Below are 9,013 nucleotides of genomic sequence, written 5' to 3'. Positions count from 1 at the left end.
AAGCATACAAATATAAAAAACAATAATAATACTAAATGAATAAAACATTTTACAACGGCAACAATTATTCATTCAAACATTTATTTATTTATTTATTTATTTATTCATTTATTTATTTACAATACTACTATTATTAATTCTAATGTATAATAAAATTCAATTATTGGAACAATTGGAAACTAAACAGACTTATTTAGCAACATTTCATCAATTATGTATTTTCCAAAATGACATGAGCATGAAACACTTTGTTTAAACAATGAAATTTCCATAAACCTATAAAAAAAACATGCTGTAAGCTGTTAATCCAGCAAAATGACACTTTATGATGTTCTGAAATGTCAACTTCTGGGAACACTGCACTGTGAACGTCAAGCTCCATAATGTACAGACACTTTTTCATCAAACCATGAACTCTATTTTCAACACTGCACCCTTCAGTCCATAATAGACCCCACAAGCAAACAAGCTAGAGAGAGAAACCCGCATGATATCATGATATCTTTCATTTTATGAGCCATACAATAGCCTGAGTCGAGAAGGCCTTCCAGCATACTGGGACCACAGTAAAGACTGTGATATGTAAACAAACAGGCCGGAACTTGGTCTGATTTACAGTGCTCCTGGTCTTGCCAGCGATTCCCTCACACCAAACAGGCCGAGCAGCCAGGTATTTCTGCACCGACAGTTTGAGCACTTTCGATTTTATACCTCAGCAATTTTTATAGCGTCTTTAGGTGTGCATAACACACACTTCAGTATATCCTTAGGAGAGAGAGCCAGGAACGGATGTCGGCAACGTGGTAGTGGCTGCGGTGGAGGGAGTGTGAGGGTTGGGGGTGTGAAATCGCAAATAACAATAACACAACAGAAGATTTTCGGAGTCTTGGACTTGGATGTTGGGTCATGTGCCCCTGGGCGCTTCTGTAATTGGAGGACAGCCGAGAAGCAGCTAATATCCTGAGCCGTCTCTCAATCTGCGTCCTCGCCCCCCCCTCCCCCTCCAGATTAAGTCTGGTAGAGTAACCAAGCCTCGAACGGCCCGGGCAGCTGTGCAGGACTGTTGTAACTGATACTGAGCTGCTCTAATTAAAGGTTCCGATTGAAAGAGCGATGTTTAATATACAGCAGCTCCTCTCATCTCTTCTCTCCCCTACTGCTGCAATGGGAAGGGATGAGCGAAGGGGTTCACTGCCAGATCTTTTCACTCACCCCACTGCTTTCACCAGCACCTCTGGGTGGGATTCAGCGGAGAAGGGGCTTTTGAGTGCCAAGACTGCACCATATTGTCTCTAGCAAGCCATGAACTAGGTTCTAATTTTTGGGAACAAAAAGATACGGTGCTTGATCATTTTGACTGAATTCTCGCATCAAAATTCCGAAACAAAACAGAAAATACGGCGCTTGATCATTTCAGCTGAATTCTCACAGTTCACAATGTCAAAAAGTGTTCACATTTGGTCATTTATGATCTTTAAAGCTGGAATGGACACACATACAAAAGTTGATTGGCTCAATCATAATTCTCACTAAAACGCTTGAAATTTAAAAACTGTTCTAAGCCATATTTCACAGCCGACATCCAGTGGGTTACTGCTCTTGTCTTTCGCTTTGTGAACAAGGTTAGCTCTTTCAATTGGTCTATATTGTCCCCTATTACTCATTTTCTGGGTAGCAAATCACATGTGACAGTTAGATTTTGACAGTGCAGAAACCTAGCCTTGGTCATTAGTGTTAATATTATGTTTCTTTGGCGATCCCTCATCATTTTTGGGCCTCATTGACTATTTTTCTTTATAAGATATTAAGTATTCAAAGCTCATTTACATCCTTATTTTTCAATTTGCTGCTGCAGTAGTTTAATTTATTCCATATAATTTCTTTTTCTGAGAGGGACATTAATCATTGCCTGTATGTTTTAGTGCCTCTGGGCATTTTTTAAATCAATAAAATAAGGAAATAAAAGTATTACTGTGACAAGGTATGAAACAAAAAATGCATTTTAATACCAACCAATGTAATTCCTTAATTGATGACTGATTGATTCAGCGAGCGAGCGATCGATTGATTACCTGATACCGGATCAGCCTCAACTGTATTTTTTTTATTTATGTAGTATATAGTTTATGTAATTATGGTCATTCATATATTTAACGTGGCTTCTCCTGCATAGTCCTGTGCACAGAGGAGGTGGAGCTGTGGCAACGACTTAACTGTCCAATACAAATTGTTTTACACTTCACTAGAGCAAAAGATCCAGAGGCTAAATTACTGCCCAGACACAATGTTAATATCCTCTCTTAATATCTCCTCTTCATCTTTGCTTTTGATCAAATAATATAGAGAAAATCTTTCCATGTTATGAGCATTTTCTTGGCAGGATGGACAATCAGACAGGTCAAACAACTACTCTATAATACCACTGTATTCTAAAATTGGGACATTATGAATTATTTTTACTCAGCTGGAGATTTAAATGACAGCACTTTGAACCCTAAGAATAATGTGTTGACAAACTCAATAATCAGTCAGTTCATGCTTATAATGGCATGATAAATACCTCACGTTTATTCAAGAGTGCACCGTTTTTGCTGACATGCCAAAGAGTTAACTTGATCCAACATTCATTTGGAGAGCTTCATCTTAAAGCAGCCTAAAAATGAATTATACACATGTGGATGCGAGCCATCCTGTAATGCTCCTGGTAGTTCTGTATTGCTGGTCTGTTGAACTTTTGGCCTAAACACTCGCATGCTCTTTCTTCTTTGCCTTTCTTGTTGTTTCTTCATCCTTTTACATTCATTTTATGCTTGGCTATTCCTTGGGCTATCAATGTATTAATGCTAGGGCTTAAGGGAAACCGCTTCTGGAAGATAAGCCCTGCAGTCGACATCTGGGTGCTCGCGGTTCATACATCACTTCATCCCAAACACCTTGACCAACCGCCACCAACATCATATCCAAATATAAAGACCAATTTTTTTCTTGTAGTGAAATTTTAGTCTAATAAGTACAACCTGCTATGAAACATCTTCATTTGCTTTAGTGCTGCAGGTAAACCTTGACCTTCGCAGTTTGCGAGAGCCGAGTTGACAGAGCTGGGGGCTGAGGTGTATTTGGATACATAATGCAGCAGAGCCATAATACTTTGTGCATGGCCGGTTGCAGGCTGTCTATTCATGAGGAGAAGGCCCTCTGTCTCACTCCATAAACCCCAGAGAGTAACAGGACGGGTGTGGGGGCACAATGTCACTTGTAAATCCCAAATTAAACTCAACTGCCCAAAGCTTCATCGCATAAAAACAGCCCCCCACCCTGTCACCAACAACCTACCCCAGACCCAGATGCACAGACATTTTTGACAAAGACAGGACAGTTTCGCTAATGTCAACTGTGTCATGTTGTGGGACAGTCCATTTGCTGGGGCTTTGGACCCTTTCGATTTATCCATTGCATCCATTTCATGCCACATGGACATTGCTAGTCCAACTTCAATTGTGGTAGAATTTTGAAATCTTATGAGAAAAGTATAAAACATAGTTTGTTTTAAATGCCTGAATACTTCTTACTTTGAAAAGAGCTCACCTAAAAAAAATTGTCCATACAATAAAAGTCTGAGTTGTTGTTTTGGATCATTGACTTTCACTGTATGGAGTAAAACATACTTCAAAATGTTTTCCGGCGCCAATAGCATCTTGCTGACATATTGTGTCCCGAGTTCGAGTCCCAGCTCATGGACCATTCCTGATCCCGTCCCCCTCTCTCTCTTCCACTTCACTTCCTGTCCTATCATAATAAAGGCAAAAATGCCAAAAAAAAATAATCTTTAAAATGTTTTCTTCTGTGTTCAAGAGTAGACGAAAGTCATAGAGGTTTAGAGTAAATCAAGACAGAATTTACATTTTGTGGTGAACTCTTCCTTCCAGTATGAAAAAAAAAAGACATTTCAAAATTGCACGCAGGCCAGTTTGAGCTTGCTAAGGGAAAGATCCTCCTTGAAGGCAATCTGTTCATTAAGATAATGTGTTAGTTCCAATTAAACTAACATTAAAATGGTCCTCATAAAGAGTTTAAGTCAGCGTTTTTCTTAACTTGCTCCTTTAATTACATCGCTCTTCTGCTGTCATTAAGGGTATTAAAAATTCATTAACAAGAATAGAACAGAAGCCCGCCAACAAATCAGCTAAACTCTCATCTCATGTTGTCAAAAGATTATGGCTACTTTATTTGCGAGAGTTTATTCCTCATTTAAGGTTACTTGTGTATCAACAGGTTAGTTTAGTAACCTTATTTCCATAAATGTGTTGAGATATTCCTAATAGCATGTTTAATGGAAAAGAAACGCATTTAAATGATGTATGTGAAATAGTGATTCAAAATTTTATGTGATGCAAGTGTCATTTATTACATTTACATTTATTTGCAACATCGAAATTTTCCTCTAATGCATTTCGACTGCAGCCTGTAATATTTGCGACAGTTATATTTCTCCGCTCTAATTTGTTTTCATCAGATGTGTTTATGGCTATCTGAAAGTACTTTACAGCTTTCCTACCGAACCATGCTGATGAAAATGACTGAATCCATGAATAACATAAGGTTACATGCTTTTTTTATAGGAAAGAGAACCACACCAATTATTGCAGAGAGTGTACACCATGCATTTTGTAACCTTTGGACACTGCAATACAAACCCTCTCGTTTCTTGTTTTTGACTTTTTGATGAGTGATGTTGATTATGTCCAATGACCGTGTTTGCACTGGTGTTTGTTTGATAGATTGTGATGAGACAATTTGTTTACTTTGGGGTCATGGATGAAAAATTAGTGCTGAGGAGATCAATTTAATCTTGTAGCTTCAGTGGTTTTGGTGGAGTGAAACAGGGATGCTAGGATAAATGCTCCAGTGTCTTCAGAATAATGTGTAAGTTGATTCGGTAGCAGGTGTACAATCTTTGGCAATGGCACCGGTGTGATCATTGTTTTGGCAAGAACAGTTTGATTAATTGCATAAATACATGTTAATCAGGACCTATCAAAGCACATGATGAATTCACCTAGATTAATCATTTTCAATATGCACAAGTGTGATTTTTAGGACAAAAGTAGATAAAATATCAGGATTGTTAAACACATACAGTGGAGTCCACAAGATCACTAGAGAAAATGGTTCTATTTTGGACTTTACACATTTTTTTTCACTTCATATAATAAAAGTTGAAATGCAGATTATAAAGATTATGAAAACTTGAATTAAAAAATAGTTAATTTATATGTAAGTGTAACTCAAGATGCATGAACTTCATATTGGTGTCAAACCTGATGATCATGATCAAAGCAAAAACATAAAGAACTTTGTACAAAGTTCACATGGTCAATGTCACAAATTTGCTTATTCGATTAGTCACCAAGAAGTAGTGCAGAATCTGAAACATTTCTTATTTTACATCATAATGTTTGGTTTAAGTTGTTCAAAAACTCAAATCCTAGATTTTGAATGCTAGATTTTTGGATCCGACTGTATATTTAATAAAATGTGCAAAGTAGACACTCTTCCACACTCTTCCAATAAACCAGTGTTCTCCACAGACAAATTCTGAAATCCGGGTGTTGGTTTATCATAATCATACAGACATTCAAATGTCATAGAAATATATCCTTTCTACAGCAAACCAAATAAGAAAATTATAGAAACCAAAGTTGTCTTGTTGATTGCACACACCATTGACAAGGTAATAGCATCTTTAGAATTCATCTCTTATCTTCATTCCATCCAAACACTTAGGGTGGAACACCAGGCCCTGCAAATCAGACACTGAAGGTCTTACGACTCTGGTGCCACTACCCCCAATGTCAGCATTTAGTCATCTAATTTCAAAATAATAATAATGGTGATTAATGGCAGAGGCCTGTCTCAGGGATGGAACACACAGCATTGATGCCACTCATGGCTTCTGAGCATGCTGATTTGACTCTGATGTGAATTAGAGTAGAAAGAGAGGGCTCCCTGCCGTGTCTGTGCATAGAACTAATTCTGTCACTAGCACATACACACACACACACACACACACACTCACACACACACACATTGTTAATGGCCTTTTCACAAGGGTGCCAAAAAATGCTAATAATTGCGATAATGGGTTTCTTTTTATCACTAACCAATGCACCAATGCGTATCATAATGTTGGTGTCAAAGAGGCTGTACTGTGACTGAGCAGAGTTGTGGCATGAATTAGCCTTAATAATGGTAACAAAGCCTGACTAATTTTAAAGACTTGAAACATTCCTGCACCTGAAACAGAGAGCTACAAAACATACAATTATTATTAAATATTAATGTTTTTTTTTTAACATGGCAGCTAATGGTTCACAACAGATGATCTACCGTATGATAATCCAAAAACAGAAAACAAAACACAAAACAAAAATGTGGCCTCGCATGTTCTAATCTAGAACATACAGTTTGTTTACCTGAAAATAAAATAGAATAATATTATTAAATATAGATTGATTTCTGAAAAATCATGAGACACTGAAGACTAGAGTAATAGCTGCTTAAAATTCATCTTTGAAAAAAAATACAAATAGAAACAGTTATTTAAAGTTATAATATTTGATAATATTACTGTTTTGATTAAATAAGAGACTTCTTTTAAAAGCATTTAAAAATCTTACTGGACCCAAACTTTTGAACAAGTAGTTTATATATATATATATATATATATATTTTTTTTTTAATTAAATAAAAGGCCTGACATGATCTCTGTAAAACTCAAGCCTGATTTTCAAAATCAAATAGTATTTTATATTAACATGTAGTATGTTTTACCTAAAAATTTTATAAAATAGAATAGAAAAATAAAATAAAATGTAATTAAATTAAATTACATTAAATATTTAGATTAGGATATTAAGAAACATACGCAGTTCTCTATTGGCTTTACTGTCCTGAAAACTGAGAAAAACATAAAATCTCTGCATTATTAATATTCTGATACAGACGGTTGTAAATTCTATCTGTGTGGTGTCACCTTTGTATCAGAAGTCATTAAAATATTTATACACACCCCTAATTAATTGGCATTGCAGGATAGTTTTTTCAACACCGTAAATTAAGACCTGGATTAGATTAAAATATTCATACCGGGCACAGGTGTAGGTGTAGCTGTATGAAGTTATGGACTATGGAAACACAATGTGCCAATCAAACCCTTTTATTTATAGATGGATAATCCTCTGTTTGTGAGAAAGCTCTTTGGTGGTGGGGGGTAATTGCTCAGGTACAGACTTTTTTTTCTTTCTATGAGCGCAGTTAACATGTTATTGAATCTCATTATCTTCTCTAGTGGGGTCTCATTACTCACCGAAAGTAATCTGTAATGACGGGCTATCATCAATGAGCTGAAGCACATTGTGCCATTGATTGCATTCGGCCCAACTACTGGACAAAACACTCCCTGTGAGAAGCCCTCACGAGCCGCTCCAGATTCATGAACTGAACTCTTTAACCATCATGTATTTTGTCTCACTGCTTACTGAGGGATGAATGTCTTATTGATCCGAGCTCCTGGGCTTTGACCAGCCTGTGAATTGAAGGGGGAGAGCTCTGGTGCTGCCTGTTTAAATAAAAGCATGGTGTGATTGTATTCAGTTTAGGCAGCTATTGCAGATGGCCTGCAAATACATCAGGCTTGACAGAGCCATTATACATTCACTTTTTACAAGTTTTGTCAGCTTATGTACTCCCAGATATCACTATATAACTAAAAACACATTCATAAGGGGCCCCCGGGCAGCAGTAGCAGGTCTATTAAACTGCCTCTGGGGTTTTCTAATGTGCTTATGTTTTATTTTTTTATTGGTTTGTGAAAATACTATTCACCTCCCAGTCTAAACTGAGATTACATAGGTATTTTCAATTAAGCACATTAGAATGTAAAACAGGCCTGTCATTTGTCACTGTCAGGATATTTTACAGAAGATGGAGATGAGAGGAGTCCCCAGAGGAAATGAAGAATTTCAAGACATGAAATTTGAAAGTGTTTCAAATACAGCAGCCAGGGCAATATGTTTAAAGCAATAATCTCATAAACATCAATTTGGACTATTCTATTCCAAATATTCCTTATAATATATTGAAACCTATTAAACTCCATAATGCGTGGTCCATAACACCTATAATGCATAAGCAAATAATGTTTTTTCCTCAAAGAAAAGGCATTCTGACAAATCTGCCTACTTGTTGTGATCTTTTGGATCATGAGAAACATTCATCCAGGTGTGTCCAAGTTTTTACTGGCTGTGGATGAAAGAGGCCAATCAAAGCCAATATATTTTTTTTAAATGCGAGAAAATTAAAATGATTAAAAATAGCTACATTGTATGACACAAATGTAATACAATACAAACTTTGAGAATTCTATAGAGTTTCAAGGAATGGAATATTATTGACAAAACACTACTGTTCAAAATAAAATAAAAAACTTTTATGACTACTTTTTTATATTTCTAATGATTTTTTGTAATATTGTACAACATTTTACAATATTACAAAAACACATTTCAAATAAATGCTGTTCTTTCAAACATTCTAGATTTATACGCAAAGAATCCTGAAAAAATACCAGTGTTTTCACACACACAAAAAAAAATTATTATTAAGCAACTGTTTTCAACATTGATAATAGGAAGAAAATTTTCTTGGGCATCAAATCATATTGGAATGATTTCTGAAGAATCATGTGAAACTGAAGACTGGAGTAATGGCTGCTGAAAATTCAGCTTTGCCATCACAGGAATAAATGACCCTTTAAAACATGTTAAAGTAGGAAACAGCTATCTTAAATTATAGCCTAATAATATTTCCCATTATTTCTTTTTTACTCTATTTTTGATCAAATAAAATGCAGCCTTAGTGAGCATAAAATACAGTGCATAATAAAACAAAATAAAATGGAGATACTTGGGACAGTTCTATAAAAATATTTCTTATTCTGAACCTATGACCAACG

This window comes from Sinocyclocheilus rhinocerous, unplaced genomic scaffold (assembly GCF_001515625.1).
Source record: "Sinocyclocheilus rhinocerous isolate Xijiao unplaced genomic scaffold, SAMN03320098_v1.1 scaffold1243, whole genome shotgun sequence".
Taxonomy (NCBI): Eukaryota; Metazoa; Chordata; class Actinopteri; order Cypriniformes; family Cyprinidae; genus Sinocyclocheilus; species Sinocyclocheilus rhinocerous.
Note: the sequence above shows the minus strand (reverse complement) of the source record.